Source organism: Neomonachus schauinslandi, chromosome 1, assembly GCF_002201575.2.
Source record: "Neomonachus schauinslandi chromosome 1, ASM220157v2, whole genome shotgun sequence".
Lineage (NCBI taxonomy): Eukaryota > Metazoa > Chordata > Mammalia > Carnivora > Phocidae > Neomonachus > Neomonachus schauinslandi.
Genome location: NC_058403.1, coordinates 111,592,520 through 111,608,575, shown reverse-complemented (window position 1 = coordinate 111,608,575; position 16,056 = coordinate 111,592,520). Strand labels below are relative to the sequence as shown.

The 16,056-nt window shown below is 41.0% G+C and overlaps 1 pseudogene; it reads right to left on the bottom strand.

The window, feature by feature from the left end:
- Positions 1–1,597: 1,597 nt before the first annotated feature.
- On the bottom strand, positions 1,598–4,164 carry LOC110576759 (annotated as a pseudogene).
- Positions 4,165–16,056: the final 11,892 nt, after the last annotated feature.

Sequence of the window (16,056 nt, the reverse complement as noted above, 5' to 3'; positions counted from 1 at the left end):
TTTCCCAGGAGATAGTAGTTTCCTCCTCCTTCAGGCCTTGACTCACTAAGTGCTCCTACTCGGCAGAAGACCAGAATTGCTGAAGAATCAGGCCTGCCTGGGATGTGTCCCTTCCTTTGTGTCCTGCACAGGATGCTTTTCCTAACTTCAGGAAAGCACAACTCTGAGCCATGGAATTATTTAGGGTTCTTGTCATGGCCATGGTGAAAGTTCTTATTTTAATGAATACTGCAAGGATCGGTGAATGTTTTTTCTGCCTTCTTTATGGCTAAAAAATTAAAAGACCAAAACTTCAACTCTAAATACACTTTGGACATTATCAAAAACACTTTTTAAATGTGGGAAACTTTATTGTATTAGCAAATCGGTTTAAATCATCAGTCATTATCACAATTCACCAAACCATTGCATCCTACAACCATAGGATTATAGTTTGCTAACCCAGAATTAAGGTTTAACTTGCCATTTCCAAGTCCTTTAGAAAGTTAAAAAAAACTGCAAAATGTCAAACACATTTCTCAAATTTGAAGAAAAAGAGTATTTGAATAGATTTTTAGAGGAATTTAATCTCCTGACCTAATAGAATTAGAAATCCCAAGAGACTCAAGTTCATAAACAGATGAAATTTTAGGGTCAAAATATATTAATATCCTGCTTGAATTGCTAATTTTGTAATATTTACAAATAAAATTTCAATTTCTCAAGTATTTTTAGATGAGGTGTTGGGGTCAAAAAGAAAGTCAAATGTACCCCCAGGTGAACACTAAAGCATTGATGACCTAGGTTAGCATACTAAAGTCAACACAGATGGCTGTAAATATTCAGAAAATTGAGCTTCTCAGTAAACATCAATAGTTGTCTACATTATAAATTTGTGAAAAAGATAAAAGGATAAGACACATATTTTTACCCATAAAATTAATATAGATTTTTAAAAAGGATGAGACACAAAGCTAGCCTGGTGTCTAAGATGTGCTTTCTCAAGATACTTCTGCTAAGAAATAAATCACTATATTGTTTAAAATTACTATTTATTTTTTTTTTTAATTTTTTATTTATTTTTTTTTAAGATTTTTTATTTATTTATTTGACAGAGAGAGAGATAGCGAGAGCAGGAACACAAGCAGGGGGAGTGGGAGAGGGAGAAGCAGGCTTCCCGCCGAGCAGGGAGCCCGATGTGGGACTCGATCCCAGGACACTGGGATCATGACCTGAGCCGAAGGCAGACGCTTAACGACTGAGCCACCCAGGCGCCCTAAAATTACTATTTATTTAAAAGAAAATTTGAGTTTAGGAAAGAAGTAGCAATAACAGATACATATATTTAAAAAAATTTTTTTGACTGTTGTAAATTGTTTATTTATTTATTTTAAAGATGTTATTTATTTGACAGAGAGAGACACAGCGAGAGAGGAAACACAAGCAGGGGGAGTGGGAGAGGGAAAAGCAGGCTTCCCGCCGAGCAGGGAGCCTGATGCGGGGCTCAATCCCAGGACCCTGAGATCATGACCTGAGCCAAAGGCAGTTGCTTAACGACTGAGCCATCCAGGCGCCCCTGTTTATTTATTAAGTAAGAATTTTACAAACATTACTTATATTAGCAGTAACAGTGGAGTTGGAGAGTACTGGCGTGTAACTTGTGACCCTTTCCCAGGCCACGCCTCCTGGGGCCTGCAGATTTCAATTCTCAAATCTCCCTGTGCTTGAGGGCTGGTTTGGTGATCTACTGGGTGTCAGATTTCTTCTGATAGCCTTATGTAATGGATCAATGAAGATAACCTCAAAGAATATGTATGTGGAATCTTCACCAACCCAGTAAGAATTCAGGATTTTCAGAGCTCGACAGTGGTGTCCAGCTCCCTCCTAGGCAACAGATTGAAGGCTTGGGGCAAACTTTAGCTGGTTAACACCATGATGGACAGGCTTGAAATAGGTAGCACACTGAGGAATTGGGCGTTTGCAGTCACCACCGTGTACATGAATCTGATATACGACATAACCTTTCTTGGTCTTGTATCCCAGTCTGTGCACTTTATCAGGCTAGGTTGGGTGGGGTACCCTGGGGAGTGCAGAGAGTTGGCAGTACTGCAAGCAGTGCACTCTGAGAATAAAGCCCATTACATCTGACTGCTTCTTCCTCCATAGCCCCAGGATGTACTTGTAAGCGCCCACCTTCACTGACTTTTGAGCTAAATTGCTGCCACCAGATGGAAAGGAAAGAGCCTTTCTCCCACAAACCCTTTTGGGTTCTTCTTAAAAAATTTTTTTGTACTAAGTATTAAATAGGATAGTTCTCAGTCTTTTCCCAAGAATCCCTTTGTTATTGAAAGATCGCCTAGAACTTTATTCAGGTTTTTAATCAAGAGTTTTTAACTAGCTTTTAACAAACTTGAAATTATATATGTTGAGTAAAAATAATTTTTAAAAGCTTTTTTAAACCTATACATTTTTATTTGAGGAGATATGGTTAGTCTTTTTTTTACACCAAAAATAGGTGGATAAATATTATTATCTTTGCCAGGGGTTCCTGGCAAAAGCTGGGAATTACAGAGGTTTATGTGCTAGACACTTGTATATACATGTGCAAAAATGAATAGTACATGATTATTAAGAATAAAAGAGCGGGGTGGGGAGGGCTGGCGCCTGGGTGGCTCAGTCAGTTAAGCATCTGCCTTCGGTCATGATCCTGCGGTCCTGGGATCCAGGCCCACTTTGGGCTCCCTGATCAATGGGGAGCCTGCTTCTCCCTCTCCCTCTGCTGCTCCCCCTGCTTGTGCTCTCTCACTCTCTCTCTACCTCAAATAAATAAATAAAATATTAAAAATAAAAAAGAATAAAAGGGTCACCTGGATGACTCAGTCAGTTAAGCATCCAACTTGATCTCAGCTCAGGTCTTGATCTCAGGGTTGTGAGTTCAAGCCCTGCATTGGATTCCACAGTAGGCGTGGGCCTACTTAAAAAAGAAAAAAGAATAAGAGATAACTAATATATGGTCTCTAAATGCACAAAAGAAAATACTGCATGTCTTGCATGGTTTTTTAAAGCAGCAAGGTAAACAAGATATACTAAACTGCAAGGGAAATTAACAAAGCAGAGTAATGGAGATAAAAATACTGTGCTCTGGGAACTAGGAAAGGGTGTTCAGAGGCTTCATGAACTAGGAAGCCCCTAAGCTGGAAGAAAATGAAAATTTCATTTTTTAAAAAAGATTTATTTATTTTAACGAGAGAGAGCACACGCACAAGAGCAGGGGGGAGGGGCAGAGGAAGAGGGACAGAGAATCCTCAAGCTGGCTCCCCACTGAGTGCACAGCCCAACACAGAGCTCGATCCCAGGACCCTAGGATCATGACCTGAGCCAGGCACTTAACCAACTGAGCCACCCAGGCACCCTGGGGAATGACAATTTTAATGGGTGTGTTGCAAAGGAGCCTTTAAAGCTAGAGAAAACAACAACAACAACAAAATACCAAGTCAGAGAAGCCACCCATTTAAACTATGATGAAGTGCTTATTGTGGGTAAAAGAATGTCTAAGAGACTGTATAAAACAGAGAAATGAATATCTCATCCAACTAAATCCCCAAAGAATGCTGTTCTGTATTTCTCAATATCAATTTAATATAGAATTTGGTGTGGACTACAAAAATAAGAGAGTAAATATTTTCTTAAACACTAAGACTTCACATGTTTTTATTGATGTTAATTAGCCAAGGGATTGTCCTGTTGTCTCCCACCCACCCAGGGAATTCCTTGCAATCAATGCCACACTTAGCAAGAATCTTCCTTAATGGATATTATCTCTGTCCAAAACAAACTATAGATCTTTCTCAACTTACGGGGTTATATCCTGATAAACCCATCCTATGCTGAAAATATCTTAAGTTGAAAATGCATTTAATACACTTAACCTACAGAACATCATCACTTAGCCTAGCCTACCTTAAACATGCTCAGAAGATTTGTTGGTCCACAGTGGGGCTGCCTCATCTAAAACAAAGCCCATTTTATACTAAAGTGTGGATCATCTCATATAATATATAGAATACTGTACTGAAAGTGAGAAACAGAACAGCTGTAAATCATTATCAGTTGATTACCCTTGTAACCTCGTGGCTGATTGGGAACTGTGGCTCGCTGCCACTCACTGCTGTTGCCCAGTATCATGAGAGAGTATCATACTGTGTATCACTAGCCCAGAAGAAGATCCAAATTCAAAATTTAGAGTGCAGTTTCTACTGAATGTATACTGCTTTTGCACCACAGTAAAGAGAAAAAATCATTATGTCAAACTATTGTAAGTCAGGGATTGTCTATAAAACTATAACAGTACAAAACAAAACAAACACAAATCCAAAACAAAACTAAGCGATCATCACCGGTCTCTTTAACCCCTCATAATTGACCTGTGCCCCAGAAGATTTCCTCCCTAACCCCCTCCACATTAAACAACACACAAACACTAAAAGTCCACATCAACCTAAAAATCTTACTGTACTACTACTGTAAAACCAGATGCTGTTCTCCTCCTGCTTCTACACATTTACAAAATATTCTCATTCAGAGAGCTAGGGAATCATTATAAATATTATCGCTTTGGATTTCTATCCCTGAGGTAGTTCAAAGTCCCAAAACGAACACAATAAAATTACATGTTTTCCTTCATTACTAAGGATTAATTATCCCAAAGGCCTACAATCTAAATGCTCATTTCCTGATTCCAAGACTAGTGTAATGCTCTTCCTCACATCATACAATTTAAGCTAACAACTGAAAATATACACGAAGACATTAAAAGTCACACAAAAATCAATAGTGAAAAAAAAACAAAACGCAAAAAAAAAAAAAACTATACGTAGCATCACACTAACAGGTTAAACTTAGCTAAAGACACAAAAATTTACTTTAGTAAAACTACGGGCATCTTAGGAAGTACTTGAGAAATTAACAGTTTATTAAAATAGGGTAAAAATTTCAGGTGGGAGCAGAAAACTAAAATCACGTTATATTCTACCAGAAGCCTTGGCCCTGACCGTACTCCTTGCCGGACCCCTGCCTTATAGTCAGTCCTTCACGTTTCATCTCCAACTTCAGTCGCTCTGGGAAACCTTCCTCACCTACTCGTTTCTGCTCAACACAGCAATTAAAAATACACGCCCTTTTACTCATGCTATTTTGTCAGTTTGCTGGTTAGCCCTTCCCAGATGGTGAGCTCTGGAATGAAAAAACCTTATATCCTGTAGTAAGGTCAGATAGAACCTCGATCAAAAGAAGCAGTGGGACGAACGGCCGCCGCGCCCGCGCGCCTTCAAGCTGCACCTCTAGGGAACACCCACCACGTGCCTATTTCGCGCGAGAGCAAGCACCAAGGTCCAGAGCGCAATGCGCAGGCGGAATTGGGCATGCGTGTTTGGAGACCAAAAACTACTAATCCCAGAATCCTCTGGGAATGTATCCTCCTGATCCAGGTTCCCAGGAAGCCCCGCAGGGTTTCAGTCGGTGTTTGGAAGCTTTTCTTTCATCAGAATACAAAGGGCGGGATTAACCAGTATGTTTCTTGTGGCGCGGCAGCCGCCGAGGCAATACCTAGCTTTCCCGGGATGGGGATGGCGTCAGCGAACCCTTTTAGGCTTGTCACATTTTGTTAGACCATGGTGTCAGTAGAAGTTCCAAAAAATCGAGATTCTGGAAGGAGTGGAAGGGGGCGGGGAGACAGCTGCGCCCGACCCCGCTTTGTGCCAAGCAAGGGCAGATGGCTTAGGACCCCTAGGTCTTCTCCAACTCACACTGGCCGGGATGGTATCTTGGTCCCCAGAAACCCTGTGTCCTAGGAGTCACACTGTGGTGGCCACCAGGCGTCAGCTGCAGAAGTCTTGGTAGGGGCAGTGGAGCCGCTGGCTGGTCTCCGTCTCCGTCTCCAGGGAAACTACCTAAACGGACCCAGACGTCCCTTCTCCCCTGTTCCTCATCTTCAGTTTCACTCCATTTCTGCTTCAGAGACTCAACTCTGCCAGTTTACGTGCAAGGATCCACCCCACGCCTTCTCCCCACCCCCAGTCCCTAAATCGTCAGCCTCTACCCTCCAACACTGATATCCTACTTTTCTTTCAGACCCTACAGTCCCATACTTTTTGCTAGTATTGTAGCATCATTTATTGTTAGCTCACATTGAGCGTGTACATCTCTAGTGCCCTATTAGGCTGAGGCTCTAGGTTAGCCAGGGGCTTTCAGAAGCGTGCCCGGTGAGAACAGTTCTGTACTTGATCTTCAATTTCCCCACTTGATATGAAGCCCCTTGGATTCAGGACAGAGAGAAGAGATGTATCAAGATGAATCATCTCCTACTGATGATGGCAAACTTTACATTATGCCCTATTCTCATTTGTAAAATGGAGGTAGTTACCCTTAAGCAGAAGGCTCAGCCAGTTGCCAGAAGTGCAACCTTTGCCCTCTACCCCAAAGGAGAAACAAAACCCTAGGCCATAGAAGAAAGAGATCATTACTCTTCCGGTGGTGCTCACACTGGGAAGTTGTGAAGATGAGGCCACTCTGGGGAGGATACCTTTGAGAGGAAGGGGAAGCTGGAGGACCAATTACATTTCAATTTCACAGCTATCAATGATTCTTGTGTGCTCTTGGTTACCTTACTCCCTAGGCCCAAATTTCCCTTTCTAGATATATGTGTATGTGGTAGAGGGGCACAGAGGTGGGGGATAGTCTTCATTGACACCGTTTCCCTGTATTTAAAGCATTTTTATCCCAAGTAGATTAATTTAGGTTCCAAACGCACCACCAGAGGGCACTATTGACTGTCTGAAGAGCATTTTCGTTTACAACTTCAAAAGCCCTGTTACTGTTGTCATAGTTTTTACACACGTTACTTAGAAAAATGAAACAATGGGCGCCTGGGTGGCTCAGTTGGTTAAGCGACTGCCTTCGGCTCAGGTCATGATCCTGGAGTCCCTGGATCGAGTCCCGCATCGGGCTCCCTGCTCGGCAGGGAGTCTGCTTCTCCCTCTGACCCTCCCCCCTCTCATGTGCTCTCTCTCTCATTCTCTCTGTCTCAAATAAATAAATAAAATCTTTAAAAAAGAAAAGAAAAATGAAACAAGGTCCCAGATAAAGGCATTGATTTATTTAGCACCCCAAAGTCAGAAGGAAAACCAGTCTGTTAAGCCAGAGGTTGCCAACTTTGTTTCAAACTGGAATCTTTAAAAGATACTGATTCCTGGGGTGCCTGGGTGGCTCAGTCTGTTAAGCATCTGCCTTTGGCTCAGGTCATGATCCCAGAGTCCAAGTTGGGCTCCTTGCTCAACAGGGAGCCTGCTTCTCCCTCTCCTCCCCACTTGTGCTCTCTCTCACTATCTCTGTCTCTCTCTCTCTCTCAAATAAATAAGTAAATAAAATCTTAAAAAAAAAAAAGTAAAAAATACTGATTCCTGGTCCCTGTCTCCAAACATTCTAATTTCACTGATAAGCGGCCCAATATGGGCATCAGTACTTTTAAAAGCTCCCCAGTGATTCTAATGTGCAGTAAAATTTGGGAACTGTGGCCTTAAGTTCTCTGCTCAGTTTTAAGAAAGGAGTGTGAGCCTGATCTAAACTTTATATGTTACCAACTTCAGGGAGAAAAGCAGGAGTCCTCAGGGAAGCAATTCCAGGAAGGCACTTGATGCAGCTCCAACTGGAAACAATGCTAGCCTCTCTGTGCTATTTAGTATTCCCAAGAACAAGAGCCTTACTGGAGTGACCCAGGAAATTAAGTTGAAAATTGATAATAATAGCAGCTTTCACTTACTAAGCTTTTATAATGTGCCAAGCATGTTTTACCCTTAACAGGTTTTAGCTCATTTAATCTTGAGAATAAAGAGCTGGAAGCTATCATTATTTCCATTTTATACATGGGGAAACGGAGTCACAGAATGGTTAAATAATTTGCCCAGGATCACACAATACAGCTAGTAAATTGCAAAAGCCAGGGTTCAAAACCAGATAGTCTGTCTGCAAGAGTACAAACTCTTAATCACCATGCTATTCTACCTCCTAATCCGCAAATAGTGAATTTTTTCCTTTTCTCCCCACTTGGTCTATATTCCCTCCATTAGTGTTCACATCCATTTTCACCCCTCCTTCATTCTCTACTCTCATCTCCAAGGCCTACATTTCTGACCATTGTTCATTTTCAAATTACTCAAGTTTCTAGCCCCACATAACACTGTGTACTCTGGGGAGATACTAGGATATAAAATTTTCTCACTATGTGGCAGGCCCTTCAATAAAAACTTGATATGTATTATCTCATATGAGGCTTATAATAACAGTGTTGCAGTTGAAGAAATCAGCTTGGTGAGGTAAAATAACTTGTTCAGCTCTTTGGCTTGGTTTCAGGATGTTTGCCCTGACTTTACTCAGGGCATTTCCATCTGTCTTCCCAGGGTCCCAGTAAGTATTTATCAAAAAGAGGAAAAAGGGGAGGAAAGGAAGAAAGAAAGGAAAGAAGGAAGGAGGGAAAGAGGGAAAAAAAGGGGGAAGAGATTTCTCTGTTAGAGATATTATTAATATTATAGAACAGGTCCAAATTCCATTAGTCTGAACTTGAGTGAAGAGGTGGTTTTCCTAATGTCATTCCACCAGGATAGAATTCTGAAGCACCATTATGTAGGATTTCCCTTTGGCTTGGGCTGGTATCTTTTTCTGGGTATGTATCTTGTGTTCCCAGCTAAGGAGCAAGCTCTATGTTTCACACTCCCTCACTTCACTCAGCACATTGGCTCGTATGTAGTAGAAGCAAAGAAGCAACAGGTGCTTTTAGATATGGATGACGCTTCATCTTGCCCACTCCCCTCAGTCTGCACATGTGGAAACTCAGGTCTAGGGAGATTGAGTGTTGGCACCAAGACCACAGTTAGTTGTAAAGTTGGGATTAGCATTGACTATCAGCTGAATGCTCTTGGCACTCTTCCAAACTCAATAAATATTTGATTTTTAAATTGATGTATTTTAATTTCAAAATGACCTGTATTGTGATTGGTACATTATATATGTAGAGACGTGGAACTATTTCATGAGGTAGTTACCACTGTAAATAATTTTTTGGTTGTAATAAGATTTCAGATTCATGCAGCCATGAATGAATAAAATAGTTTACTGAAAAAAATAGTTTACTGAATGGTTCTCAAAGTTTGGTTCAGTAGCATTAACATTGCCTAGGAATTTGTTAGAAATGCGGTTTCTCTGGCTCTATTATAGACTTACTGAATTGGAAAGTGGGGGTGAAGCACAGCAAAAAGTGTTTTCACAAGCCCTCCAGGAATATCTGACGCATAGTCAGGTTTGTGAACCGCTGGTGTAGTGTGAAGTGTCTGTTTGGTTTAAGAAATATATAACCATAAGGGATTCTTTTTTTTTTTTTAGATTTTATTTATTCATTTGAGACACAGAGATAGAGAGAGAGAGAGCATGAGCAGGGGGAGAGGGAGAAGCAGGCTCCCTGCTGAGCCAGGAGCCCAATATGGGGCTCGATGTGGGGCTCGATGTGGGGCTCGATCCCAGGACCCTGGGATCATGACCTGAGCCGAAGGCAGACGCTTAACCATCTGAGCCACCCAGGCGCCCCAAACATAAGGGATTCTTAATCTTAGGAAAGAAACTGAGGGTTGCTGGAGGGGAGGGGGTTGGGAGATGGGGTGGCTGGGTGATGGACATTGGGGAGGGTATGTGTTGTAGTGAGCACTGGGTATTGTGTAAGACTGATGAATCACAGACCTATACCCCTGAAACAAATAATACATTTATGTTAATTAATTGAATTTAAATAAAAAAAGAAATATATAACCAATGAAAAGTCTCTAAAGATTTTGTATAATGGGTTTTTTTTTTAAATCAGATATCCTGTTTATATATTACCTTGATTAGGACTTGTCTGGCCCAGATATAAGAAAATGGTCACTGAAAGTATTTTGTCAACAACCCAGTTTTTACCATAAAATTATTCTCTAGAATAAATTGTTCTGAAAAGATATAGGATTAGACTCTCGTGACAAAAGCAGTGCAAAGCCAGTAATTGCAAGTTTATGTGTTTAACAGGTACATCTTCCTAAAAAATTAATAAAGGTAGTTCATAGAAAATTCTGTTCATAGTTCATAGAAAAATAATGTTAACTCATGAAATAGGTATATATATACTAGGTATAGTTAATTTATATTTGTTTGCCTGTGTGGAGAAAAAGGGAATATGTACTTAGAATGTTTAAATCTGAGAGCTCTGTGATTATTTAGGAAACAGTTTTCATACAATTTCAGCAATAACCGGGGCGCCTGGGTGGCTCAGTCGTTGGGCGTCTGCCTTCGGCTCAGGTCATGATTCCAGGTCCTGGGATCGAGCCCCGCATCAGGCTCCCTGCTCCGCGGGAAGTCTGCTTCTCCCTCTCCCACTCCCCCTGCTTGTGTTCGCTCTCTCGCTGTGTCACTCTCTCTGTCAAATAAATAAAATAAAATCTTTAAAAAAAACAAACAATTTCAGCAATAACCTAGATCAGTAGAGGATGCTACCAATTCTTCCAAGCTAGGAATCATTTTATATAAGGAAATTCCAGAAGGGGACACTCTTGAATAAGATAGAAACTGAGTGAGCTAGGCATAACCCAGCCTGGAAGTCACCAGAAATGTAAATTGTCCCTTTGAGCAAAGGAGGCATCTATTCCATTAGCCCTGCTTTATTGAGTGAAAAGGTAGGGAAGGAAAGATGTGTTTGTGTGTGCATGTGTGCACATGTGTATGGCATTGGGTATAAGGAGAAATTTACTTTAAGTCCTCTGTAGCCCAGAGGACTATTCTGAGAAATTTGTGAGAAACTATAACCTTTGGCATTTACCCATTTTGTTATTTACTGTTATTGCCTGTTTGCTTTGTTTTCCTAACATTAGTTTGGAGCAAATATATTCCAAATTCAGAGTACCTGAAGATCGATTTTAGGAGTAGTCCTGTGGGAGAAGGAATCCCAAGGCCTAGAGTGGGTAGGGATGGGAGCTCCCAAAGGGAAGGGTAGGACAACACTGGTCTGGCTGGGCCTCAGGGAAGGCATTGGCATGAACAAACCAAAGGGCCCATGCGGATGTCCTCTTGTGGCCGTGCATGACATTAGGAAAATGGGCGTAAAGGTTGGCTTTGGTGGCAACTTGGACATACAAGCAGTTGCTCCTTGGCATTCTAAACTAAGTATCATTCACCCTTTCTTTAAAGCCCACGACAAGTTCTGGATACCAGCACACTTTGGGTTGCTGTAGAAATCCACATGTTCTGCTTTAATAACTTTTAGTATTTTACACTTCTAGAATGGCTTGCCCACCCTGCCTTTTGCCCTAATGAATTGGGCTCTTTAAGTAAAAACCCACAAAAAGACATGAGGTGATATATCAGTAAGAAATTCTGAGCTGGGATACTTTGTCTCTTTAGATAAGTTTTCCTGAGTGAAGATTCTCCTGCACATTCATGTTTTTAAAACATGAACAGTATTTTTTGACTTCTATATTTTTAAATTGAAGGAATAAAATAACTATTGAAATAAAATGTCCCATTTAAGCAAAACAATGTGAAAGACCCTACACGTTTTTTCAGTGAGGAATTGGAACTTAGAAGAGACGAGATCTTAGAGGAGATCTCATCCTCTGCTCTCTCTCTCTCTTCTAAAACAAACAAACAAAATATGTCTTCTAGAGTTACATTTGTGATTATTACTCTTGCTTTCAAAAGCAAACCCATAAAGAAGAAAAGTGAGTGTACATGGTCTGGAGGGTACGTTACACAGAATGTCAGGGAAGTAATACTAGAGAGGACCTAAAAAGAAGCAAGATGGTAAGTTATGGGAAGATCTGGGAACCAATTCCAGGCACAGGGAACAGCAAGTGCTAAAATCCTAAGAGAATGAGCAGGGGATTTTTAGAGAACACAGAAGGCTTCTGTGTCTATGGCACAATGAAAGAGAGTGGTAGGAAATGAAGTTGGAGAGAGATAATGAGGTTGACCAGATAATATAGGGCCTTGCAGGCCAAGCCAGGAAATTTTAGTTTTGATCTGAATATCATGGAAAGCCATTGGAATGTTTTGAGTATGAAAGTGACACTGTCTGCTTCTCTTTCTCTCCCTTACTAAAAAGCATTTAGGAGCGCCTGGGTGGCTCAGTTGGTTAAGCGACTGCCTTCGGCTCAGGTCATGATCCTGGAGTCCTGGGATCGAGTCCCGCATCAGGCTCCCTGCTCAGCGGGGAGTCTGCTTCTCCCTCTGACCCTCCTCCCTCTCCTGCTCTCTGTCTCTCATTCTCTCTCTCTCAAATAAATAAATAAAATCTTAAAAAAAAAAAACATTTAGAATTTTTAAATATTTTCCTGAACATAGCAAATATCTTAGAACACATTATTTACCATTGAACTCCAGTCCACATCACTCTTATTTTAGATTCTTTTTTTTTGGATTACATATTTTATTTTTTTGTTAGCTTATTTTCCTTAAATTCAATTAGTTAACAATAGTGTATCATTAGTTTCAGATTTAGAGTTCAGTTATTCTCTTATTTTAAATTCTTAAATACATATGAAGTAACTTCTATATAATTGAGGTTCATACAATGAGCTTTACTTTGCAATTAGCTAATTAGCAATATGATTTGGGGTAAGTAGTCTTATAGTCTTTAAAAAAAATTCCACATATTTAAAGTACACAGTCTGATAAGCTATGACATATGTATTCACCCATAAACCCATTACAAAAATCAAGATAATGGGCATCTGGGTGGCTCAGTTGGTTAAGTGACTGCCTTCGGCTCAGGTCATGATCCTGGAGTCCCAGGATCGAGTCCCTCATCGGGCTCCCTGCTCAGCAGGGAGTCTGCTTCTCCCTCTGACCCACCCCCCCAGTGCGCTCTCTCTCTCAAATAAATAAATAAAATCTTAAAAAAAATCAAGATAATGGACATATCCATCATTCCCAAAGTTTACTCATGCTTTTTTAAAATCTGTCATATCTCTGCCCCTCACTCAGACCCAGGCAAACACTATTTTCTGTTACTATAGTTTGTATTTTCTAGAATTTTATATAAATAGAATCATTTATATAACTAGTACATTCTATTTTTGTCTGGCTTCTTTGATTCAGCATAATTATTTTGAGATCTTTCCATGTCGTTTTATGTATCAATAGTTCATTCCTTTTTATTGCTGAGTAGTATTTCATTGTATGGATAAAACAAAATTTGTTTATCCATTTATCTGTTGATGGATATTTGGGTTGTTTTCGGTTTTTGATGGGTACACAAAAAGCTGCCATGAGAATGTATGTACAAGTCCTTTTAAGGATACATGCCTCGGTTCTCTTGGGTAAACACCTAGGTGTAGAATGGTTGGAACATATGGCTGGTGTATGTCTAACTTTCTAAGAGACTGCCAAACTGTTTCAAAAGTTCAGCCACATCAGTTGCTCCATATCCTAACACTTGTTATGATCAGTCTTTTAAATTTTTATTAATATAATAAATGTATAGTGATCTCTAATGGTAGTTTTGACTTGCATTTCCCTAAGGACTTATGCTGCTGAGCACCTATTGGAATCTTAATGCCCAATGTGATGGTGTTAAAAGGTAGGGCCTTTGGGAGGTGATTAGGTCACCCTCATGAATGGGATTAGTGCTCTTATATAAGAGATCCCACAGAGCTCCCTAGCCCCTTCCAGCAAGTGAGAACACAGCAAGAAATCAGCAGTCTTCAACCTCAAAGAGGACCCTAACCCTACTATATGCTGGCACCTTGATCTCAGAATTGCCCAATTCCAGAACTGTGAGAAAAAAACATTCTGTTGTTTATAAGCTGCCTAGTCTGTGGTATTTTGTTATAACAGCCCAAATGGATTATGACAGTGGCTATCCACAAGCCAAGGAAAGAGGCCTTAGGAAAAACCAGAACTGCAGACACACTTCTGACCTCCAGAACTGTGAAAAAAAAAAATCTGTTTAAGCAATCCATTCTGCGCTATTTTATTATGACTACCCTAGCAGACTAACACAGCCTCCCATAAGGAAATTAGGGTGTGCCTACGGCTGGCCCTGCATTTGTAATAGGAATATAAGCAGGCAACTCCTCTTTATGGCTACTGACATACATGGAAACCAGGGACATCCTCCTCCTTCCCTTGGTTAGCATGTCTATTACCTAAGAATCTTAAAGGAGGGCCGCCTGGTCTCGGTCGTTAAGCGTCTGCCTTCGGCTCAGGTCATGATCCCAGGGTCCTGAGGTTGAGCCCTGCATCGGACTCCCTGTTCTGCAGGAAGCGCCTGCTTCTCCCTCTCCCACTCCCCCTGCTTATGTTCTCTCTCTCTCTCTCTTTCTCTCTCGCTGTCTCTCTGTCGAATAAATAAATAAAATCTTAAAAAAAAAGAAAAAGAATCTTAAAGGAGCCAGGCTTATTTAAGGGAGAGGTGGCCTATCTCTACAAGGGACTGGGGTTCCAGGCTGTGAACAAATATCTCTGGTTTCTCCAAAATAGACATTTTCAATGTAGGGTGAAATTACAATAAAATTGTAAGTTTAGTCTTGAAATTTTAATTTAGTACTGGAATTGTAATTTTCAGTCTTGAGGGAGGAAATAAAAAAAGGACACATATGGCATATATTTGTGGAGAAAGGGGTGTTCATGAGTGTTGTATCTGAATGAGTTAGTTGTAAGCAGTTGTTAGGCTCTTTGTTTTTTATATGAGTTTTCAACCCTATTGCTGACATCCTTGTCCAGTTCTTGGCCTCACTTAGTTTGGTGAATAGTTGTATCCCAAAAGTCCCTATTGGTTGGGTTAGGTGAAGGACAGTAGGATACTACTTAAGGGGTACTTTATTCATCTAGATGGCAAAGGAAATGGAGGTAGGTTTAACTTCAAACCAATTTCACCTAATTTGTAAATTCTTCTAAGAAATGATTCATGAGGGTGAGAACTAGAAACCGACCAAAGAAAAATTTGCTCTTTCCGGGCGCCTGAGTGGTTCAGACCGTTAAGCCTCTGCCTTCCGCTGAGGTCATGATCCCAGAGTCCTGGGCTCAAGCTCCAGGTAGGGCTCCCTGCTCAGGGGGAAGCCTGCTTCTCCCTCTTCCTCTGCTGCTGCTCCCCTTGCTTGTGCTCTCTCTGTCAAATAAATAAACAAAATCTTAAAAAAAAAATTGCTTTTTCTTTTTAGTTTTGTTCCTACACAAGTAAGGGGACACTGAAAGTAAGAGAACATGCCACAAGTCATACTTACATATGTTATTTTCTGGATAAATTGTAAAGAGTAGCTCTAATGCTCATGTGGGGTTTTTTGTTTTGTTTTGTTTTTAAATTGGGATTGTAACCATGAGCTCCACCTTGAGACATCAGGAATAGATACAGGATACAGATTAGTTTTAGGAGCACTGGACTGAGAGCTAGTGGATTTCACCCCTAGTCATTCCATCCTCTGGGGCTCAAACTAATTTTTTGTCAAATACCTGGAGTTCATTAGGTTATGTCCACGGTTCTTCAGCATTATATACATATATAATATTATATATATATATAAATAAAATTTCCTTCCTTCCTTCCCTCCTTCCTTTTTGCTAAGCATATTCTAGGTGTTGTTATTTCCAATGAAATCATTCTAGAATTTCCAATATTTTGGAACAACTCTTCAGTGTGTCCAGCCCGGTGTTGAGCCGTGTGCACTGCACTTCAGCTTTCGCAGCCCTATCCTCCTGAAGCTCAGAGGCTATCGGGAAGACAAAGTGATGCCCCTGAAGTAAGTACAAAATGGTACAAGATAGCAGATAATCAAATGTTGAGACGTATTCAAGGGCCTAAACATCTCGTCTAGCCCAAAGCAGTAACGTGAAATGACGGGGAAAAAAAGGACACAGCGGTCTTTGCGCAGGTCAACCGCGGAGCGCGGAGGTGTGGCCAGCACGGGTCGGCCGGGTCCAAGGCCCCCAGACGAGAGGCCCGCGGGGCGCAGGCGCACGGGGCGGAGGCGAGAGCTCCCCGGACCCCAGCCTCGCCCCGTAACAGCCTCT